This window comes from Rhinopithecus bieti, unplaced genomic scaffold (genome assembly GCF_001698545.2).
Source record: "Rhinopithecus bieti isolate Rb0 unplaced genomic scaffold, ASM169854v2 scaffold_15850, whole genome shotgun sequence".
Taxonomy (NCBI): domain Eukaryota; kingdom Metazoa; phylum Chordata; class Mammalia; order Primates; family Cercopithecidae; genus Rhinopithecus; species Rhinopithecus bieti.
In genome coordinates, this window is record NW_016809273.1 from 2,108,754 (window position 1) to 2,134,590 (window position 25,837).

The window sequence follows — 25,837 nt, forward strand, 5'->3', positions numbered from 1 at the left end:
TTAATGAATAGTAGAAATAAAATGAGTATCTTTGTAAGCATTCAATCTAGTTGAATCATTTATAATCTTATTAAATCATATGGATGTTCTCAGACCTGGGGATCCAGAAGCTGTATTCCAATTTTTCTCTTCCCCTCTTAGAAAGCACCAAATCAGAGGATGAAAACTGGAAGCCCCCAGGCCAGATCTGTTCTGATCTCTCTCTCTCTCTCTCTCTCTCTCTCTCTCTCTCTCTCTCTCTCTCTCACACACACACACACACACACACACACACACATATATATATATATATAGTTTGTTATATTTGTTGAGGCTGTTGCAATTGCTAAACTGTCTACTTTAAAACTCAGGATACTACATACACACTGCATTCCGACCTCTCTTAAATAACTGGAAAATCTGGAAGTAGTTAACCAAACCTAAATCACTCCTCTTCTATTATTATTATTATTATTATTATTATTATTATTATCATTATTTCGAGACAGAGTGTCATTCTGTTGCCCAGGCTATAATGCAGTGGCAGATCTCGGCTCACTCCAACCTCTGCCTCTCAGGTTCAAGTGATTCTCTTGTCTCAGTCACCCAAGTAGCTGTGATTACAGGCATGGGCAACCACAGCTGGCTAAGTTTTTGTATTTAGTAGAGATGGAGTTTCACCGTGTTGGCCAGACTGGTCTCGAACTCCTGGCTTCAAGTGATCCAGCTGCCTCGGCCTCCCAAAGTGCTGGGATTACAGGCATGAGCCCTGTGCCAACCATACTCCTCTCTCTTAAATGAAATGCACACTATCACTTAAACACATTCTGCAGCATTCTTGCTTGTGTCTCCAACACCGAGCCCATTTAATAATTGCCTTTAGTTAAGCCTCATCACCCATTTTATCTTACTGGTGGGGGACATTTTTAAAGACTTAAAATTGCAAATATTTGCTCTAGTGAAGGTAGTGTATGTTTTACTAAAAAGACAGAAATTGGAAGCATCTATACAACTCCAAAGTAACCCATTATTTCAATGTAGAAAAGTAAGATTTCACATCAAAATCAAGTGCGTCATGTAATACTTCTTATTTACACAAATTTCCCCATCAATTCAGTTTAAGTGGCAGTGTTGGGAGCTAATTCTTCATGGAGCGCTTGTATCTCTGCACACCTGTGAGAAAGACACTGATTGCCCTTTTGTTTCAGGTAATTGTCTCAAAGATATTTGTATAGTAAAGAGCTTTGGAAGGCGGAGAAAGTATTACTATCTCTCTCAAGGCAAAAAAAATAGACAGGTTTACTGTCCATTATAAAAAACTTGGATTCTGTCAGGATAGGGTTTCTCTTAGAAACACACTTTGTGTGCAGATATCAATCTGGGCCCATCTATACAGCCTTTCCCGTCTTCTGCCAATAACCCTGAAACTGTTGCAGGCTAGCCTGTTACCTTGGACCAGGGTAAAATTTCAGTCTCTTCACAAGTTTCACAAGCTCCTGACAAGTTTCCCCAGTCACTAATTTTTATGAATTAAATAACTTGGAGCTAACTCTAATCTAATCTACCATATGATTTCAAATGCACTAAATCCTTGACTCTTACGTCCACAGGAGAAAAAAGATTTATGAACCTCCTATGCAGGTGTTTGGAATATTGTGGATGAACTGTTCCTGAGCAGGATACTGATATTATAGAGGTGGGGTGCTGTAGTGATTATGAACACAGCTTCCCAAGGAAACAGACCAGATTTTAAATCCTGGTCCCCTCTGCTTATTACCTGTGTGGACTTTGGATTGTTGCTTCACTTTCTTGAGTCTCAGTTTCCTCATCTGTGAAATGGGGCAATAATTCCAATAACAATGCCATTTTAAGTATTACATTCAATGTTTGTGAAATTTATTAGCCATAAATTTTCTTCAGAAATTAATGTAGTGGGACAACTTGTTGATAAGTTGTTTCTTGCTACTATAGATTTACTAAAAAGGAATGAAATCAAACGCTCAAATACCTTCTCTCTCTTTCTTTCTCTCTCTCTCTCCTCTGGCTCCCTTTCAATGTTCATGAGAACATTCAGGCCTATAATTCCAAATGTTCACTGTTTTTATTATCCCTAGAGGGTAGTTTTAAAAATTATTCTTGAAATGTCAAGAAGTCGTACCCTAACCGGCCTTGAAACCCATGGCAACAGAACGTATACTTGAGAAAACAAAGACAAAAGTATTGACGATTGACTCTAGGCGTGCTGGATTTCCTGGGATTTGACACTGTGCATTGAGAAGCACTGTAGCAGAATAAATGCCATCTTCTTAAGATGGCAGAATGTTGGGTGAATATGTGTGTGGGTAACAATGAAGACCAGGCTCTGTTATTTCAGCATCTCAGTGCAGGCCCTCTGGTCTATTTGTCCTACAGGAAGTGGTGCACCAGTGGAGCAGCCTACCTTTCAATGACCAGCTGGGACGTGGGAAAAAAGCAGTTGCCAAAGTGTCAAGTGTGGATTCAAATAAGACCCTTCTCATTCTGCATGTACTGCACAAGGGAGAAGAAAAGGGGTCCATTAGAAAATGGCTACTATTGGACTTCTGGCCAATTTTGGAAGTGGAGTCATCAACTTAGATTTATTTGGATTTGGAAAAATGTTAAATGTATTATTTATTTTATGAAAATCATCATAGAGCAATTTAAATCTGTTTAGCTAAGGGACTTGAAAATAATACGCGTTCAATATATTGGAGCTTTTATTGGTATTATTATTCTAATCAAAATAGGCCATTCTTGTTTAAAAATCTCAATTCTGTGGCACATACCTCCTTTCTTCTTAGACAGTTGGAATTACAAATGTTCTAAGAGGTCATCAAGACTAACCTCTTAGCCAAGGTAACAACTATTTGTACAGAATATCGAACAAATAGTTATGCATCCTCTGCTGGAATATGTTTGTTGACAAGGCCTTCGTAATTTATTAAATATCCTTTCTGAAATTCCCATCCACCTGCTTTAAGATTTTTTTTCTGGAATATTTTTCTAAGGTGTTCTTACTTTAGAATACCATATTCCCAGAAAAGAATCATTTTCATGAATATATTTTGTCCTAAAGAGTGTTGAACAGCTGAATCTACAAAACAAGAAATATATAGAAACAATGAATATTAACTTACTCATTAAATTATGTATACAATATATTGAATTCAATATGTGGTATATATCTATTCTTAATATTAAATATCCCTGCTTGAGTTTTTAGATACATATACAGAACTTCAGATTCTTTCTAAGTGTAACATTGACTGTAAGAATTAAGAAAGTTTGAAGAATTACACAACAGAGTAGAATATAATGTCACTGTGATCTCATGGATCATCTCAGAGGTAAACTAAGGTATATCTCCATAAGAATTGAAGATAAGTAGTAATACAACAGGGGAACAGGAAGAAAATATTCTACTAAAACATTTATAAATTAGCTTCTCCAATGTGTTCTCTGACTAGAATCTAATTCAAACTGAATTGGGTACTCAACTTCAGAATAACACATAGGCATGTTGGAAATGAAGTGGTATGGACCACAAAACGTCATTTCACAGGGCTCCAGGTGACAGATCTTATCTATCCTGTGTCCAAACTGTGAAAAGAGCCATGTTTAAAACTGAGGTAAGCAGAATCATTTGCAACACACTAATTTCATTTGCACAATATCTGCTGGAACCCTGGAAAGTCATTCTATTGGGGAAAAGCTTAAATTACTGGTAGTGTATTTTCTGTACAATGAACCTGAGTTATTAAAAGTGCTTAACTAATCTTATCAGTCACCTATTGTTAGACAAAATATAAAATTCATTATAACATTTTCCCACAGATAATTTTCAAGCAATTCAGCCAATGAATTCATTTCAATTCACAAGTATTTATTGAGTGCCTATTTTTTCTCTTGCTGAAACATTATAGTGAATGCACAGATGAATAAGAGTTACTCCTCCTCTTTTCACACCTTCAAGAAGTTATCACTAGTAGAGGAACTTTCAGTAGGGCAACAAAATACCTACAGTGGAAAGCATAATAGGAAAAGGGCCATTATCTAAGAAACCATGAGCTCCTCAGGACAAAGATGGTCTCAGGCATCCATGTATGCTCTGCTTTAAGCATAAGTCCAACTCGTCTATTGAATGAATAATTTAAAAATAGAAGAAAAGAAAGATGGATCAAAAGTGGGTATAAAATGAAAACATGGGAAAGGTCTGTAGGTGTGAATGAGAAAGTAACAATAAAAGAAAGTATCTGAGCTGGATTTTTGAAGAATGAAGATTTTGACAGGCAGTTATGAGGGAAAGCATATTTAAGAAACAGAACTGAGCAATGAGCAAGTTCATAAATATGATGAAGAGCAAAGCTAAATTCAGTGAAGAACAGGGAGTATCTTTCACACAAAAGTCTAAGAGCAGCTGGGAAGGTACCTCTGAGGAGTATCATATAGGGAACTCACCAGGTAGAGGTCCAAGTAGAAAACATTTGTTTCATTTTAATTTTATTTTTGTCTGACCAGCATTTATCTTATTCTGATGGGAACTCAATGATATGACTAGAAATAGTATCTAATCCCTACATTTATTTAAAATTATTTGAAGTGTAACTCGTGTTCAGTATAGTGTCTGTCATAAGATAATAAATTTTTAGACATGTATAAGTATGTGATTATCAACCAGACCAAGATATGTAGAGTCTCGGAAGGCCTCCCATACCACTTGCCCATTAGTAATCCATCAAAGAAAATCCTTTATTCTCACCTTTTTACTCTATGTTACTTTTGACATTTCTGAGTAACATACAAGTATAATTTTGCTTCCTCAACTCAACATATGCTTATGATTTTCCTTCATATTGTTTCAGGCAGCAGTAGTTCATTCTGATTTCCTTGCTCTGTGATATTCCATTGTATTAGGCTGGTGCAAATGTAAGCACGGTTTTTGTCATTTAAAATAATGTCATTATTAAATAATTATTTAAAATGACAAAAACTGTGCTTACTTTTGCACCAATCTAATACAAATATGCCACTGTAGTATTTCATTATATAAATATTTATTCACTCCATGGTGGGAGAACATTTTGGTCACATTCAGTTTGAATAAATCAAAGTAAGTAGGAATTTTTTTATAAATAAAATCTTCATACATAGGGCAACCATGTATCACAGTTTAAGTCCCAAACTACACCTATTTTTCTGTCATAATTATCAATAGTGCCTCCCTCAGTTTACTTTTAAAAAATTTTATAATTTGTATAATAAATTACATGGTGATCTTATATGTAAAAATCAAAAGAAAGAATTAACAAACGTAGTATTTTCTGAAATGAAAAATCCAGAACAGCTATCTCCTACTATAATAGCAGTTGCCGAGATCGATAAAATATAATTAGAAGAGCCTCCAAGAATTTCACGCCCTATGTAGTGATCTTAGGTGATTCATTCTTACTATGGGTAATGGGCAGTGATTTATTTGAGAGTAACTTTAGAACTTCATTATGTAGATTATTAAAATTAATTTCTTAAGATTTTATGAGAATGATGGAACAAAATAAAATTACAGCAAGAGCTATGGAAAATTTCTTATCTAAAACACTTTTCAAAGATGTCTCTGGGAAGATCACATTGATATGGACAGGAGATAGGGAAATACTGGGTAGAAGAGAGTGGGTTCCCCAGCAAAGGCCCCACTCTCAAGCCTGGAGATCCAACAGTCCTAAATGGGGACAGGCATTTGTGTTCTTGCTCCCAAAAAGCTGCCTTTTCGCTTTCCATGCCCCCTTATCCTGTATTCATATAAACCCTGAACCCCAGGCTCCAGAAGCAGACAAGCGGATAAGGAGATGAGGAGACAAGCAGACGAACGGCGGCAGAAAGATGCAGCAGAGAGAGAGGAGGAGGAATGTCGCAACGCCAAGAGGAGTTCCGCTGGGCGCAGCAGGAGAGGGGTTGGGCCGCTGGACGGCAAGATTCCAAGAGAAGATCATCCTCCCACTCTACTCTCCTTCCAGCTCCCCATCTATCCCACTGAGAGCCACCTCCACCACGCAATAAAACCCTGCATTCATCCTTCAAGCCCATGTGCGACCCGATACTTCCAGGACTCTGGGCAAAAGTTTGGGATACAGAAAGCTGTTGCACTGGCCCTCTATCCTTGCAAAAAGGTAGAGCCCATTCAGCTGGTTAACACTTAAGCAGTCTGTGGATGGTAAGGCTAAAAGAGCATTCTAACACTAGCGCCGCAGGTACCCACCCCTAGACACTACCAAGGGCCCGGGCCGGAGCCCAAAGCACTCACCCTGGCTCTTGCACCTGTCTGTCTGCGTGCTCCTGCTCCCGTCAGGGGTTTGAGCAGCAGCAGGGGTGACGGAACAGGCGAGCCACACCCCTGTAGCATGTTCTGTCAGGAGAATCAGGGAATTCTCCTGTTTCAACATGTTTAATTTTATCTTTCTATGGCGTATTCATTTCACACATACACACTTCAACAGCAAAACAAAACAAAACAAAACAAAACAAAACAGAATCCACATTACAAAGATTCCCTGAAGTCATCAGCAACATCTACACATTTCCTTTTTTCCCCCTTATAAAAACTTTACTTTGAGATAACTCATGACTGGACTTGATTTGGTTATTTTCCTTTTATTCAGTGCATTTATTATTGATGCTTTTTAAAATTATTTATGCTGCTATTTATTTTATATTCCCAAGGCTTTTAAGTAAAAGGATTTTTCCCCTAAGTAACTAAAATTCAACTCCATCTCCATCTCTCCTCTAAGTGCTAATTCAATCAATGATTTCCACATACATTATGCATTTCATTCATCACCAATGAACTGTACATCGAAATACCTGTTTTTAATTTCTTTCTTAATATGTTATATATTTTGGACCCAAACTTAAGAGTTGATGATTTTTACTGTTATACAGAAGTGTCATAGATGTAATTTGTTACCATTAAAAATCATGTTACTAAGGATTACTTTTCAAATAGTTTGTGAAATCTAGCCAATACACACTAGAAGGCATGAAAAATTGGCAAATGGTAAAAGTTCGATGGTCTTATTTAACAAGGTATCAGTGCTTATTCATAACAAAAGTATTAAATGGATTTAGTGCCTCAAAGGAGTGCTTGAAAGAGGCCATAGATAAAAGCAAGAAAACTAGCTAGACAGAAAATTATGCATGATGTCTTCCTGTCTTCTGATGAAAGAAAAAATGAATTTGGAAATGTACCTTAAGCCAGCAATAGAGAAGCAAAGATACTTTTTTAATCCCAACAATATGTTATTGCAAAAGTCATTTCATGAATTTATAGAAGTCTAACAAGAAAAGCGGTGTCAAGACTTGCAAAAATAACAACAAAAATTTCTACTCTTGCTTTGTTAGTGAGATCTTCTCTAAAAGATGTAGCTTCTGAAGGAGAAATTTACCTTTAGTGTATTATGTCAAAATATAATATTTACAGATAAAAATAAATACCCCATATTATTTGCTTATACATTTATTACAAAAATTATTTTGAGGTCCTTTGAGTTATTTATTATTTTGTTGTTTCCGTTGCTCTTTTCTTTCTTGTGACAAAAAATTAACTGTCTTCCTAGAAGATCAAACTTGAAAGAATCCAAACACACAATTTGGTCATTGCCAGATTTCATTGCATCTAGTGATAAAGTTTTCTTTCCCTGTAGGATTTTACTAAACAAACAATATGCTTCTGTTCTGCATTTTGAATTTTGTTAAATTTCATTTTGGCCAGCACTTTTTTGTTTTGTTTTGTTTTGTTTTGAGACGGAGTCTCACTCTGTCACCCAGACTGGAGTGCAGTGTCACAATCTTGGCTCATGGCAATTTCTGCCTCCTAGGTTCAAGCGTTTCTCCTGCCTCAGCCTCCCAAGTAGCTGGGATTATAGACACACACCACCATGCCCGGATAATTTTTGTATTTTTAGTAGAGACAGGACTTCACCATGTTGTCCAGGCTGGTCTCAAACTTCTGACCTAAACTAATCCACCCGCCTCAGCCTCCAAAAGTGCTGGGATTACAAACGTGAGTCATCGCACCCAGCCTACTCTTTTAAGTTAATCCAATTGGTTAATCTTCCAACAAAGGAACTTGAAAATGAATTTTAGTCTTCATCTTAAGCCATTCTCTCCAGGAAATAATGCATATAATAATGATCCAAATGTTGAGATTTTATGGGACACATATGAGGTCTTTTACCAAATGTATATGTGTAGGCCCCATCTCTGTTGAACAAATCAATAATATTTACAGACTTATTAATGGCTACTAAAAAAATTACAAAATTTCAAAGTGTTTTTCATAGGGAATTCCCTGACGTAAGATAAACCAAATTCTAACTCTGTGGAAAGCATGAAAACACTATAGATAGTCTTCATCCATGAATTCTTGACCTCAAACATTCAAATATGTCTTTGGGCATTTCACAGACCTCTTCTAATGCCCTCTTCGGAAAAGATTCCAGTCAGTTCTGATGTTCATTGACCTCATTAGTCAAAAATCTCCTGACCAACCTGTGATCAATCTGGATTTCCTCCAAGGAGAATGACTTTTCTTCCTTTAAGAATATCAGGAAATCTCCTCCAAACTTTATACAACATTGCTAGGAAAGCATGTATTTAATGATAAACAACATTAAAACAATGACAAATGGAACCTCTACACTGCTGGTAGAAATGGCAAATGAGGCAGCTACTTCGCCAAACACTCTGGTAGCTCCTCAAAATGTTAAATATGGAGTTACCATAGGACTCAGCAATTCCAACCCAGGTATACACCCAGGAGAAATAAAAGCATGCATTCCCACCAAAATCTTGCACATTAGTGCACCAGTAATTATAATATCTAACAATGTTAAAAACACCACAAATGTTCTAAAACTGATAAGTGAATAAATAAAATGTGGCATATCCATACAATGAAATATTATCTGGTCATAAAAATAAATGAAGTACTGAATGTGCTACAACTGGAATAAACCTTGTAAATATAATGCTAAGTGAAAGAAATCTGTCAGGGCAGATTACATATTGTATGATTCAATTTGTATGAAATATCAAAATAGGAAAATCTACAGAAACAGAAATTAGATTAGGCACTCCTTAATGATGGTGGGGCAGGGATGACTAGAGAATGACTGCTAATGAATACGGAGTTTCTTTTTGGAGTGATGAAAATGTTCTAAAATTGATTGTAGGGATGGTTGTACAAGTCTGTTAATACACTGAAAACCACTGAATTTTATACTTTAAAATGAGTGAATCGTATGGCCAATGACTTATATCTCAATTAAATTTACATTAAAAAAGACAATGTAATGTATCATGAGATAATGTATATATGTGTGTATCTGTACAATATGTACAGATACACACACACATATACACATACAGTTGAACTTTGAACAATGCAGGGGTTGGGGTGCTGACCCTTGTGCAGCTGAAAATGCACATGTAACTTTTGAGTCCCCCCAAACTTAGCTACTGATATCCTACTGTTGACTGGGAGCATTCCCGATAACATAAGCAGTTGATTAACAAATATTTTGTGTGTTACATGTATTGTATTCTGTATTCTCATTATACAGTAAGCTAGAGAAAAGAAAATGTTATTAAGAAAATTAAAAAGAAGAGAAAATACATTTACTATTGATAAGAAGTGGATCAACATGAAGCTCTTCATCTTCATCATCTTCAGGTTGAGTAGGCTGAAGAGAAGGATGAGGAATTGGTGGTCTTGCTGTCTCAAGGATGGCAGAGGCAGAAGAAAATCCATGAATAAGTAGACCCGCACAATTCAAATCTGTGTTGTTCAAGGGTCAACTATATATGTATGTGTATATGCATATATATTTGGTCTATATACCAACAATAACCAGAGTGATTATCCATTTATTTATTCAATAAACATTAATTAAGTACCTAGGAAAGCAAAAGGAATATATTGAACACAAAAATAAAAAATAGTAATAAGGACATCAATAAGAAAACAATAAGCTTTAAAAAATGATAAAGTAGATAAAACCCAAGCAAATCTAACCAAAAAGAAAAGACATAATGCACCTCAGGTCAAATCTTGGCTCTACTAGTTAATAGCTGACTAACATTAAAGTAGACATTTAGCCTTTCTGAACCAAAGACTATGCTGGCTCAGCGAATTCCCATCTGCATAGGAAAAAAGCTTCAATTGTTCCAACTCATCTTCTATTCTAGAACATTTAGATTGTTAATGATGTTTTTGACAATTGTAGCTTTTAAATTTAAAAAAAGGGAACAATTTTAGAAATGAAACTTAAGCCATTACATTAAACTGTAGGTCCTTTTCTGATTTTTTTCTCCAGCTTTATTGAGATATAATTGATAGATGAATGGATAAAGAAAATGGGATATTTATACATCTGTATCTATATAAAAGAATATTATTCAGCCATAGAAAAGAAGGAAATTCTGCCAGCTGTGACTACATAGGAGAATCTGGAGGACATAATGCTAACAAAAAAAAAGTCAGACACAGAAAGAAAAATACTATATGATATCATTTTTATGTGGAACTAAAAAAAATCTAACTCAAAGAAGCAGAAAATAGAACAGTGGTTGCCAAGAGCTGGAGGATTCGACAAAATGGGGAAATATTGGCCAAAGGGTATAATTTTCCAATTAAGGAGGATGAATAAGTTCTGGAGATCTAATGTACGGTATGGTGACTACAGTTAATAATACTATATTGTATACCCGAACTTTTTTAAAAGGATGGATTTTAATTACTATCACCACCAGAAAAGTATGTCCTTTAAAAGACAGAAAAATAAAAAATATAGATATAATCACACTTGTCATACCCGTGCACGTTACAGTGAAAGAAAATGAGTACCTATAGCAGAACAAGTTTCTGTATCAAATTCACAAATTGCATTTCTAATTTTGTGTCTATTGTTTCAAGCATATTTTTTCTATCCTTATCAGTAATAAATAAAGTGAATTTGTTTTTCTCAAAGTCTGCTTGAATTTTATGGTTCTTATTTTTTTGTCATGCAACTTCATTTTCAACTCATACAGCAGTTCAGCAACAAAATCAATACTCCTCAATTTTCTGATCGTTGAGTAGAGTCAAGAGAGCAGTGCTCTGCAGTTAGATAGACCTAGCCCAAAGCCTGGATCAGCCTTTCATTTGCCATGTGATTCTGGGTTACTTTACCTGGTTTGTCTAGGTTTTAGTGGCAAATGCTGCGTGTTGCTTTCTCAATATCCATTCTCTGCTTTGGACTTAGATATAAACCTCAATCCATTTGGGACATTAATGTTCCTGATTAATACTCAACTTCCCATAGGTTAATTTTAGTCAGGGAGAAGGAAGAAGAAGCTCCTGAGTAGCGTTTCCAAGAAAGCTCTCAGTAGGGGCAGAGTCACGTGGCTTTCCATTTTGGCCCTTTGCTCTTTCACCTTCCCCCTTTTATTCCTTGTCTAGAATGTAGACACAATGGCTGGAGGAGCAGCAGTCATATTGGGTGTGACTAAGGATGTCAAAGTAGAAAGATCAACAGATTTCTTATGATACCATGTAACAAATGCATCAACTCTGGACACTATACCTATAAACCAAATCTCAATTGATTAAGCCTCCATTTTATATGTTTTCTGTTGCTTGCAGAATGTGCAGGCAGAGCTCAGTCCAGTAATTTTTCCCTTCTGATATTACCTGAAGACAGTGATTGCATTCATCTGTGTGTTTTTTGATTAGTACGAAGTGGGTGTAAATGTTAACCACTATTATTAGCAGGGATTCTTTCATAAACCCTAACAAATAGATGCCTCTGAGATACCTAGTTTCTGAGGCAAGACATGAGTGGCGGACAAATATGTATATGTGAACCCAAATGTAGAGATATACATACCTAAAGCTATTTAGTTTGATAAAATCTGATTGGTTTCTAGTTACACCTTCATTTGCCCAGGGAAGGCTTCTATATTGCACACTTAACCTTGAAGCTACTGCCATTTTCCCATAGTCTCAAAGAAGTCAATAAGTAATTGATAAATTTTCTGTCACCGTGAGCAATTAATAGGAGTAACACAGCATCAGTTACATCAATTTTCCTGTATCTGAGGAGCAAAAAAAAAGTTGATTTTGCAAACTTACTGGTGCATACTGATTCAATGTCTAACCCTAAGCCATTTCTATTTAACACTTTTGTGCAGTCATTGAGAAAAATCTCAAGGCTGTCAAATAAAATACAATTCTGTGGACTTTTTATCTATTACTCTGCAAGTATTTTGGTATCAGTAATGCACTTTCAAGTTGGGAGATGCACTCTCTCTTAAAATGTTTATATATCAGGAAATAAGAATAGGAAACGGCTAAAATCATTATTCACTTAAGTCTGAAATCTTTGATGACACATTTCAAAGGCACTATAAGTATGTGTTTTTTTTTAAAAAAAGAATAGGAACTGTATTTTTTAAGTATCTCTCATAGGTTTCAATAACTAGTTTGAGATGAAGGGATACAAATATGTTTCCAACACTTTATTTTTGGAGGTACTCTGCCTTCTCATCTTCCTAGCAAGGCCTGAGCAGGAAGCGGTAGCATTCAAAGAGAAGGAAGGCAACTGAATTTAGCAATCATAAGCCTTAAAAGCATATCTCAAATGCCTTTTTTCAAATAATTCCCTATCAACAAATATGCAAGAAGCATCAGTCCAGGTCAGGAATATTCCAGGTCCTGGGGATAATACAGTGAGCATGACAGATAAGACCCCTGCCCTCACTTAGCTTATATTCTAGAGAAGCACAGATTGATGGGAAGGGGAAAGATAGGAAAAATAATAAACAAATAAACTGTATAGTTTCAGATAGTGTTAAGGCTGCAAGGAATAATCTAGTAATAGATGAGACAGTAGGTGCTGTGAGTTGGAATTTGCCATCTAAATAGGGTAGTCAAAAAGTCTTTTCAAATGAGGCAATATTTGAGCTAGAACCTGAATGACGAGGAAGAGGTTGTACAAAAACTGGGTAAAGAACAGTCTGAGACGAAAGAACAGCTTATGCAAAGACCCTAAGGCAGGGAAAAGCTTGAGTTGTTCATGAACCAGACAGAAAACATAGTGGCTGGAGTGAGCAAGGAGTGAATGGTGGAGGGTGAGGTGAGATCTGTCAACAGAGGCCAGATCATAAAAATATTTGTACTTAACAGACAACACTGAAATGGCGTGGATTTTATTTTATGAAACATAAGTAGCCACTGCAGGGCTTTAGGCATGAGAGTTTCTGAACAAAGCTCACATTTTGTTTCTTCAATCCCAATGTCTCTAATTAACCCTATATTTGATATGAATTAATTTAGTCATAAAAATATAAAGAACATAATTGCTTGTCATAATTCCTCAAAATTTAAATTTTTTGATACTTTTCTGTAAAATAGTGGTTCTCAGCTGGGGGGCAATTTTGCCTCCCTAGTGACATGTGGCAGTATCTGGAGACATTTTTGGTTATCCCAATTGCATGGTTCTACTGGCATCTAGTGGGTACAGACCAGGGATGCTTTCAAAGAATGCACAGCTACCACTACAAAAATACCTTATTTACCCCAACTTTTCAATAGCACCAAGGCTGAGAAATCCTGCTTATTATAAAGGAATATACACAATAGAATTTGAAGGATGCTGACAGCATTTTTGTTTAATATATAAGAAATGATTTGTATTCCACTTGATGCTGGTATTTTTACTTATTGAATGTTCCAATACCTGCCCTGTAAACAAATACATAAATATATAAATAGAAATAGAACAGAAGCCAAAATAATTCATTCTTGATGCTACAGACTAAACTGTCCCCCTAAAATTCATATGTTGAAGTCCTAACCCCCAATGTGACTATATCTGGAGATAGGGTCTTTAGGAGGTAACTAAATTTAAAAGTGGTCATAAGGGTGGGACTCTGATCTGATAGGACTATGGCCATATAAGAAGAGGAAGAGAGAGAGAGAATGAAATCACTCTCTCTCTCCCCATCCAATGAGAATGCAGTGAGAAGGTGGCCATCTGCAAGCCCAGGAGGAGAGCCCTCACCAGAAACTGAACCCCAGTGGGCTTTGATCTCAGACTTTCCAGCCTCCAGAGCTGTGAGAAAATAAATTCTAGTGGAAAGCCACCAGGACTATGGTATTTTGTTAGGGCAGTCCAAGCAGAATAACACACTTGAATATGAGCTTTCCAGGCAGTGATCAACGCAGAGGGAAAAAAGAGATCTTGAGGAATTAACATTAACCCCTGTGATTTATTTCAAAGTCATAGTGACTCTCAACTCAACGGTTATCAAAACTATTAAATTCAATCGGATGGACAATCAAGAAATGTATTTCCAAACTCTGCCCTGGGATAGAAAATCTACAGTGTTCCAACAACCTTATTCCCAACAGCACCCTCCTGAAATCAGTTATCCAGTAGATGACTAGGGAAATACTCAAACATATGGTTGTATTAAATAAAGTGCAGTTATGCTATGTATATTTCCATTTTAGAACAACCACATTTATAGTGTGAGATTTATTCTCTAATTGAAATTTATCATCATTTCATACTGAGACATTTTTCCTGAAGGTGTAAATGTAGTTTATGTTTCAGCAATTGCAATTTTATTATTCATAATTAATAACACAATTGCTGTGTATTTCTTATTTTATATGCATTACAAGAGTTTTGACAGTTGGAAGAATTTGCAAAATGTGTTATGTTGTGTTGCTTAATACCTTATTAGGGAAACTGACTTGTCTCCAAGGCAGTTCTGTTTGCTACATTACAATGAGACAGTAAGTTACTTTGACAGGGAAACAGGAAAAGGAAGGCTGTACTTATAAATATAAATAAGAGCCCAGACAAAAGATAATTTAAAATTATTCCATAGCTTACATGATGATTGAGAATCCTGATCATCATAAACATAAATCTCAAACACAAGGCTATTTTCTTTTTCCTCTGATATCTTTATAAACGCAATCAAGAATTTGATACAGTCTTTGCTAGCCAATATTATAAACACTGTTAATGTTTATGAAGACATATGGCTCATTTCCATTTTTAGCATTTACATATCCCTAAAAATAAATACCCTGTAATTCTGTTCAACTTACATATTTTTAAGAGTCTACCAGAACCTGTTCTCTTCTGCAAGAATAACAAAACAAGCTTATTTCATGATTATGTGTAATTATTCTTGTGTAAAATATTTATAAAATTGATATATTATGTGACTATCTTCTTCAACATGCAATCTAAGAACATAAGGAGGGTGAGGGCAGCAAGATGTTGCTCAAGATGGAGATTTGTTATTAAACTGAAAGATTAGAAAAGCAAATAATTTTCATGCCAAGAGAAACAAAACCTTTCACTTTCCTGATAAATTGTTACAGTTTTAAAGTTAATCAATTTTCTTTTGTGAGTGTCCCATGCAATGTTTATTTAACCATATTTATCTTGAAAAGAATCTTTCCTTTCTGCTTTTCCTCTTCTCTCAGAGAAGGAAAGAAAGAAAGATAAGATAAGAAAAAGAGAAGAAAGAGAAGAAAGAAAGAAAGAAGAAAAGAAAGGAAAGCAAAGAAAGCAAAAAGAAAGAAAGAAGAAAAAGAAATGAGAAAGAAAGGAAGGAAGGAAGGAAGGAAGGAAGGAAGGAAGGAAGGAAGGAAGGAAGGAAGGAAAGAAGAAAGAAAGTGAGTAGCGGAGAAGGAGGATAAGGAGGTGAAGGAAAAAAGAAAAGAAAAGTACGAGAAAGTAGAGGAAAGAAAAGAAAGGGAAAAACTTGGGACATAGGAAGGGCTTGGGCACAGTTTAGAACTCATCATTAAAACACACAAACCACACACATACACAGCGAGAGAGATAGAGAGAGAGAGCACTAGGTTTCAGGTTTTTTCAAGAGCAAGGGAAAAAGCAGGGAATCATAAAGTCAAATTGCAGTAATGACCATTACACCATATTGTTTGTCAATTTTCACAGCCCCTAAAAACAAAGATTATATTAGTCATAATCAGACTTGTGCCCTTCTGGGCCCATCTGCTTGGGGAACTGATAAACCAGGTCTGAGCACTCAGCTTCAGGTAGTTTGGAAAGTATAATAAGATCTGGCCTGCATACCCATAGCTGCTTTTGAATGTCTTACACTGCTGCACAATATGTCGTTTTTTAAAGAAAAAGAAATAATACCTTCCAGCAATCATCTTTCATCAGTCATTTGGGGCTCAGTAGAAATTAGGCTCAAGTTGCCAGGGCCTGGTGTGAACGCTCCTTTGTAAACATACCCGGGCTTCATGCTGCTTAGCTATGTGGCTACTTGCATGATTTATTGCCCCAACACTTGGCCCAGGATCCTAGAAAATCTATGCCCAACTCTACATTTCATCCTTTCACTTGGCTGAACATTTACTTTAAAGAGATAATCTTAATGATTTTATGTTTCTGCTTTCTTTAAATTGCTTTTTTGTTTAAACCAATAGTGAAAAAGAAATAACTTTATTCTCCTCTCTACATTTTGAACCTTACTCTTCTTTCCTCAGTCCCCAAATCAGGCAAAAAGAAAAAAAAAATCACATCTTTATGTCACATGTTGCTTCTTTTAATCACAGCTTCATTTTTTATCTTCATAGTATGGCGTCCCTTAGCAAGCAATGTGTGTCTTTGTATTGAAAATTATATTTCTTGTAACATCCCATGTATACATTTCAAATAATTTGTTCTTTTTATAAGTAAAAGTACTAGAGGCCACTGTCAAACCATTAAAAATTAAAGGAGGAAGTTAGCCAGTTACAGTGGCTCACACCTACAATTTCAGCACTTTGGGAGCTGAGGTGGGCAAATCGCTAGAGCCCAGGAGTTCAAGACCAGCCCAGGCAACATGGCGAAGCCTCGTTTCTACAAAAATACAAAAAAAAAAAAAAAAAAAATTAGCCAGGTGTGGTGGCCTGTGCCTGTAGTTCCAGCAACCTGGGAGGCTGAGGTCAGAGGATCGATTGAGCCCCAGAGGTCAAGACTCAAGTGAGCTGGGATGACACCAACGCACTCCAGCCTGGGTGACAGAGTGAAACCTTGTCTCATAATAAAATAAAATAAAAATAAAGGAGGAAGTTGCAATTTTGTAGGACAAATACATCTAGAGATCAAAAGTACAACACGAGGAATACAGTTAAAAATATTACACTGTATATTGAAAATGTTCTAAGAGAGTAGGTTTTAGGTGCACTTACTATATGCAAAAAAGATAACTCTATGAGAAGACAAATATATGAACTGGCTTGACTACAGTAATCATTTCACTATGCATCTGAATATAAAAATATCATGTTGCATCCCTTACATATAACAATAAAAAAGAACTAGAGGAGGAGCTACAAAAATGTATCCATGAAGTAAAATATGTTTAAAATTTTGGTACTGTTAAAATGTACATATATATTGTATACATCAAATACATATAACATGTAATTATACAAATTATATATAACCTACAATTATATATAGTTACATAAAACATGTAATTATGCATATTATTACATATAATAAACATATATAATTATATATTAAATACATATATGTATTATATATTAATTGTATTACTGATTACCTTGATTATTACACAATTTCAAGTGCAGTGAGGAATACTGGCAAAATTATGACATATCATGGACAGCTTTTACCTACCATACAATTTGTAGTCAATGCCATTGTACAGCCTCTGTCCCTCTCACCTTAAAGGAAATGTTGTGGTGCTTATTATTGCTTTAATTGCATCTTAAGAAACCACCTGAGAAAATGTTGAATAATTCAAATGAATGTACCTCTCCTGGCAGAATTTCTGGTATTCCCAAGATGATAGTAAAAAAGATTTAGTAATCAATAAGAACTCCACATCTTCTCAACTAAACTATATCATCTGAACATCCACTTACTCCATCAACAAATGTAATGCTGAATTGAGTTATCAAAAGATATTTACACATTATAGACTCTTGTTCTTGTACACTCTTAACGAGACAGGTAAAATAAATTACTATTATGCAGCTATCAATATATAAACACCCATGAGTAACTATGAATATAAATTGATAGAAGAAAATGAAGTCCATTATTCCTTTAATCTTGATTTTCTCTTCAGATATAAAAAGTGGTAAACCACCTTAAAGATAAATATAATATGCAATAAGATACAAACTGTGACACTTTCTCTAGTTATCTGCCACCATGACACCTTTTATGAAGATAGAAGCAAAAATAGCAGCATTGGCAAAATCAAGTTTCCTAAAACACCATCCCTGAAAAAAACAAAAACAAAAAAGCTTTCTCATTATTCTTTTCCCAGGGAATGAAAATATCACCCTTGTGGCATGTTTCTGCAGGACTGCAAGTAAATGACAAAGCCGGTTCTAAAAGCACAACTCCATTTCAGAACAACTGCTCAGTTTGCATCCTTCTGAACAAAGAATGGCACATTATATGATTTCTTTCCACTTCACCTGCTCGTCCCTTTGAAGAGTTGTTCTTGACATTCCATGACAAATCACCTTCCTTAAGGCTCTTAAGTCACATATCACCTATTGCAGACAAGATTTAAGTCCTGTGCAAGAGTATCACTCTACCCAGCCAAAAATGTGCTTTCCAGGAATCTTCACAGCCTTCCTGAAACCTGAGCCCTGTGCAGCTGGCTTCCTGGAAGGAGGCCTTTAAAACAGACAGAAAATAACTTTGTTTCCCCATCTCACAAAAGAACTCACTACAGTCTGTAAACTAGATTCATAGGAATTTTCTCATATGGGGAAAATACATATTAAAATATGGATTTACTATATGCTAATTGTTTTCCTTTGTAGAAAATGAATTAAGATTAGTTAAAATTATAGAATCCTATCACTATTTTTGGATAATCAATGTGAAATAAAAAAAATCAAGGCAAATATATACTTTGAGAAAATAGAGATATATCAGACATCTTTTTTGCATGTACATGGTGGTGGAAATGCAAGAAGTGCTAGAATCTAAACTCTTTTCTCTACTTGCAAATATGGAAGCAGAGAAAAAGTAGCAAGTATAAAAGCAGTCAGTGATATAAATATAGTCTTTCTAAGGCTTTTGTTGTTATTTTTAATAACTTCCCTCAAATTCTTCACAGTCTGTGGGGCAACTGACCTGGTGTCTAAGCAATTTCCATAAAAATATCCCATAATCACTCTAGCAATTTATTGGCTACATACCACAGATGGCTTATGCAATTTTGTGGGTTTAGAAAAATGAGCCAGCTGATTATTTCACGTACAAATAGACATTCACAAAGAAAGCCAACAAGGTCTTTGGAAACAACAAATAGAAGTTTCTGCCTAGAGTCTGTTGGCCCCGCCCTCTAAGTAGGCAAGCCTAAGAAAACATTTCTATGAACGAGAGTTCCTGCTTTCCGCACGCTTCTCACATGTACTACCTGGCTTGATCATCTGTTATAACTTTCCCAAACCAATCTCTTTTGTATTTGTATGTGGAAAAGAGGCAATCCCTAAGGAAATATACAAAAATGAGGTGTTTTATGGGTGCAGTCAGCATGTAACGGATGACTTATGGCAACCATCTGAAATGAAGCAATTTTGCATTTTCTAAGTCCATTTACTATAGCCCTGCTACACTCTGGAGACATAGCCAAGACCCTAAACGTTTAACTGTGTCCGGAAGACACTATGAGATGAACTTTTTATAAAGTAATAAGTTTCCCTGGGCGTATCTCTTGCTTCCAGGTAACCATAACTATGATGATCATTAATATAGTTTGATGGAAATGCCCTGAATGTCTTGGTTGCAATTAAAATAAATAAGAGGGTGCTAGGGGTTACATATAACCCTCTTTATCCTGTAGGGTAAACCAATATCAAGCTTTGCCTGAAGTACTTTTCATTATATGTACTTCAGTCCTTGGAAGCATAATTATGTAGAATAAAGATGGTTTTTTAAAAAGCAACTAGTATTCACAAAATATCAAGATTTTACGTATATTTAATAGTAGACAGACTTAGCTACATTAAAATAATAAAATGTTATTTTAATAATATCCTAGCTGGTTGTCTTACCTCTGAGAACTTCACCATATTATTATTAAATTAATCTTCCTAATGCTTAGGATATAGCACCTCCTCCTTGAAATCCTTTAATGCATCCTTATGAGACACTAAATAGATTCCAATATTCTTTCCTGGAATTGGAGATTTGACAAATCTACACTACCAACCTGTCTAACTTTAACTCCCACTGCTACAATGGATAAATCCTCCCAGTCAAATTATTCTACATATTGCTGCAAGAACAAGATGTCAACATTCCCTTAGGAACTTTGCTTACACCATTTTTTCTGCCTGTTCACTCCTCTCTTCTGTATTGAGAAGGGTCACCCTTTCTTCAAAACCTTCCACAGATGGTGTCACAATTTGGGGATGCTAATGATATCAGCTTTTCAATACAGAGAGCTATTATTCTTACTATCTACCAGTTGTTGTGCTTAGAATACCTTGACTATATCAGAATTTTCATTCTCATTATGAAGACATCAAATTCGCAAAAATCATTTCATTCATTCAATCCACATTTATTTATCAAGTGCCTATAATGTGGAAACAGTATTTAACAGAGGCTGACATGGGCCCTATCCTTATAAAGGGATTTCTGGGGGAGGCAGAAATTTTTGATGGAGGCAACAACTAAACTATGAGGCATATATTATAATGATTCAGTTTCAAAAATGGACAAAGAAAAGCTCAGGAAAGAGAAGTAACTTATCTAACTCTACACATTAAGCACAGTTGAACGTCACTTTCCAATTTATTCATGTGCTCTTAGTCCTTTGTCTAACTCGATTATCTAAATTTTTACGGTATGTATGCACGCAACTTTCATTCAGCACTGACTATATTTTGATTTGCATTGAAATTTAAATTATATGTGCATACTTTGTTCCCAAATAAAGTATTAAAACAGATATATAGACCAATGGAACAGAAAAGAGGCCCCAGAAATAACACCACACATATAAAACCATCTGATCTTTGACAAACCTGACAAAAACAAGCAATGGGGAAAGGATTCCCTATTTAATAAATGGTGTTGGTAAAACTGGCTAGCCATATGCAGAAAACTGAAACTGGACTCCTTCCTTATACCTTACATAAAAATTAACTCAGGATAGATTAAAGACTTAAATGTAAGACCTAAAACCATAAAAACCCTAGGAGAAAACCTAGGCAATACAATTCAGGACATAGGCATGGGCAAGGACTTCATGACTAAAACACCAAAAGCAAAATTAACAAATGGGATCTAATTAAAGTAAAGAGCTTCTGCACAGCAAAAGGAACTATCATCAGAGGGACCAGGCAACCTACAGAATGGGGGTAAGTTTTTGCAATCTATCCATCTGACAAAGGGCTAATATCCAGAATCTACAAGGAACAAATTTTCAAGAAAAAAAGAACCATCAAAAAGTGGACAAAGGATATGAACAGACACTTTTCAAAAGAACACATTTATGCTGCCAACAAATATATGAAGAAAAGCTCATCATCACTGGTCATTAGAGAAATGAAAATCAAAACCACAGTGAGAGACCATTTCACACCAGTTAGAATGAGAATCATTAAAAAATCAGGAAACAACAGATGCTGGAGAGGATGTGGAGAGATAGGAACACTTTACACTGTTGGTGGGAGTGTAAATTAGTTAAACCATTGTGGAAGAAAGTGTGGTGACTCCTCAAGGAACTAGAACCAGAAATACCATTTGATCCAGCAATCCCACTAGTGGGTATATACCCAAAGGATTATAAATCATTCTACTATAAAGACACATGCACACGTATGTTTATTGCAGCACCATTCACAATAGCAAAGACTTGAAACCAATCCAAATGTCCATCAGTGATAGACTGTGTTAAGAAAATGTGGCACATATACACCATGGAATACTATGCAGCCATAAAGAAGGATGAGATCATGTCCTTTGCAGGGACGTGGATGAAGCTGGAAACCATCATTCTCAGTAAACTAACACACGGACAGAAAACCAAACACCGTGTCTTCTCACAAATAAATGGGAGTTGAACAATGAGAACACACAGACACAGGGAGGGGAACATCACACAGTGGGGCCTGTCAGGGGTTGGGCGCTAGGGGAGGGATAGCATTAGGAAAAATACCTAATGTAGATGACGGGTTGATGGGTGCAGCAAACCACCATGGCACGTTTAGACCTATGTAAGAAACCGGCTTGTTCCACACATGTATCCCAGAATGCAAAGTATAATAATAATAATAATAATAATAATAATAATAATAATAATTCTTGCCTGGATCAATTATCATCACAACAATGGACAAATGGTAATTTTCTAGCTTTGTTTTATTTACTGCTCTATCTTTAGAATGGGGAACAAAGGAGGCAACCGTTAAACATTTGCCGAAAAATTGGATGAATACTTTCCCTACCTGCCATAGTTTTTAAATAGTAAACTAGCCCATTCTTGTATCACAAAGGGGAGTAATATACCATGGAATTTAATCGGCCATGTGTGGCAACCTAGAGATAATCTTCTACCAGGGACAGTGACATGGAAATCGCTTTTTGTTTTAGAATATACATGTTATGTGGATTATCATCATCACCCTTGAAAAAAAGTATGTATTTCTCAGCATTCACCAAAGCAGTAGCAAAAGGTTTTGATGAGCTTGTAAAAGACAACCAAATTCAATGTAATTGTCAGATCTGCAAGAGTATTATCTTATTGCTTAAAGTTTTTGCTCATTTTAAAAAAATAGGTAAGTTCTTAACTATTCAAACAACGGTTTACACCAAATAGCTCCCAACTGAAGAGTTGTGAGGACTATATTTCTGAGTTAAAATGAGCTAGCACACTTATTTCTAGCTAGCACACTGATCAAATTCACAAAGAACAGACACAATATGCCTAGACTCTGATTTTATGTTGCTTATACTGACAACCATCTCCATTCTGCCACCTAGACTCACTTTATAGATAAAAGAAAAACATTTTTCTTTTTCATTTTCTTTCCCCTTGTTGCCCTTTTTCTCTCATTTTTTATTTTTGAATTATTTTAGGGAGTGGAGTTTTCTATATTCAATCTACGATACTCTATATTTTCATCAATTTTGATTCAATGATACACAAATCTGAAAACTAATAACTACAGCCTGTCAGAAGGTATTTCTATAATAAGGCAGAAATGTCTAGGGTTCATTTCTATGGGATGTATTGTAATGAATTTTTTAGCATATACGTTTTCATTGTTAGCATCAAAGTCTATGATTTTCATAAGCATTTTTTGGGATGGCATATCCACAGGTGAAATTTTGATAACATTCTTTATTATGTTCTTAGCAATTGTAGAACTCAATTATTTCAAATCTGTTCAATTAATGTTCGATTGCTTTTTCATGCTGGTCGGCCAGTCTTTTAAGCTCTTTGCAGAAATAATAGGAGCTTAAACCACATAATGCTTGGTGTTTGAGGAGGGGGCATGCTTTGAAAGGCTCAATTCTCTAAGCAAAGTATTTCTGAAAACTGTTTTCNGTGGGAGTGTAAATTAGTTAAACCATTGTGGAAGAAAGTGTGGTGACTCCTCAAGGAACTAGAACCAGAAATACCATTTGATCCAGCAATCCCACTAGTGGGTATATACCCAAAGGATTATAAATCATTCTACTATAAAGACACATGCACACGTATGTTTATTGCAGCACCATTCACAATAGCAAAGACTTGAAACCAATCCAAATGTCCATCAGTGATAGACTGTGTTAAGAAAATGTGGCACATATACACCATGGAATACTATGCAGCCATAAAGAAGGATGAGATCATGTCCTTTGCAGGGACGTGGATGAAGCTGGAAACCATCATTCTCAGTAAACTAACACACGGACAGAAAACCAAACACCGTGTCTTCTCACAAATAAATGGGAGTTGAACAATGAGAACACACAGACACAGGGAGGGGAACATCACACAGTGGGGCCTGTCAGGGGTTGGGCGCTAGGGGAGGGATAGCATTAGGAAAATACCTAATGTAGATGACGGGTTGATGGGTGCAGCAAACCACCATGGCACGTTTAGACCTATGTAAGAAACCGGCTTGTTCCACACATGTATCCCAGAATGCAAAGTATAATAATAATAATAATAATAATAATAATAATAATAATAATTCTTGCCTGGATCAATTATCATCACAACAATGGACAAATGGTAATTTTCTAGCTTTGTTTTATTTACTGCTCTATCTTTAGAATGGGGAACAAAGGAGGCAACCGTTAAACATTTGCCGAAAATTGGATGAATACTTTCCCTACCTGCCATAGTTTTAAATAGTAAACTAGCCCATTCTTGTATCACAAAGGGGAGTAATATACCATGGAATTTAATCGGCCATGTGTGGCAACCTAGAGATAATCTTCTACCAGGGACAGTGACATGGAAATCGCTTTTGTTTTAGAATATACATGTTATGTGGATTATCATCATCACCCTTGAAAAAAAGTATGTATTTCTCAGCATTCACCAAAGCAGTAGCAAAAGGTTTTGATGAGCTTGTAAAAGACAACCAAATTCAATGTAATTGTCAGATCTGCAAGAGTATTATCTTATTGCTTAAAGTTTTGCTCATTTTAAAAAAATAGGTAAGTTCTTAACTATTCAAACAACGGTTTACACCAAATAGCTCCCAACTGAAGAGTTGTGAGGACTATATTTCTGAGTTAAAATGAGCTAGCACACTTATTTCTAGCTAGCACACTGATCAAATTCACAAAGAACAGACACAATATGCCTAGACTCTGATTTTATGTTGCTTATACTGACAACCATCTCCATTCTGCCACCTAGACTCACTTTATAGATAAAAGAAAACATTTTCTTTTCATTTTCTTTCCCCTTGTTGCCCTTTTCTCTCATTTTTTATTTTGAATTATTTTAGGGAGTGGAGTTTTCTATATTCAATCTACGATACTCTATATTTTCATCAATTTTGATTCAATGATACACAAATCTGAAAACTAATAACTACAGCCTGTCAGAAGGTATTTCTATAATAAGGCAGAAATGTCTAGGGTTCATTTCTATGGGATGTATTGTAATGAATTTTTTAGCATATACGTTTTCATTGTTAGCATCAAAGTCTATGATTTTCATAAGCATTTTTTGGGATGGCATATCCACAGGTGAAATTTTGATAACATTCTTTATTATGTTCTTAGCAATTGTAGAACTCAATTATTTCAAATCTGTTCAATTAATGTTCGATTGCTTTTCATGCTGGTCGGCCAGTCTTTTAAGCTCTTTGCAGAAATAATAGGAGCTTAAACCACATAATGCTTGGTGTTTGAGGAGGGGGCATGCTTTGAAAGGCTCAATTCTCTAAGCAAAGTATTTCTGAAAACTGTTTTCATTTTCTTGATGATAATCCATCAATTTCTACAGTCTTTAAAATAATATAAAGCCATTAAGCCACGGGGTTTCAAGTCTTACTTACCACTGGAAGTGAGCTTAAGTCCTGTTTGGAAGACTGTAAAAACATTTTTACAAAGAAAAATTAATAACCTCAAGCATTTGGATAAGGGCAAAGTAATTCACATGCTCTAATGTTTTGCTTTACTTGGTAAGCCTTCGAAATGCCAAAAAAGGAAACAATAAGTATCCCAAAGATACCATGAAAGAAAAATTCTAGAAATAAAATCTTTTCTCCTGATTAACTTATACATTCATTTACAGTAAAAATAATTTCCAA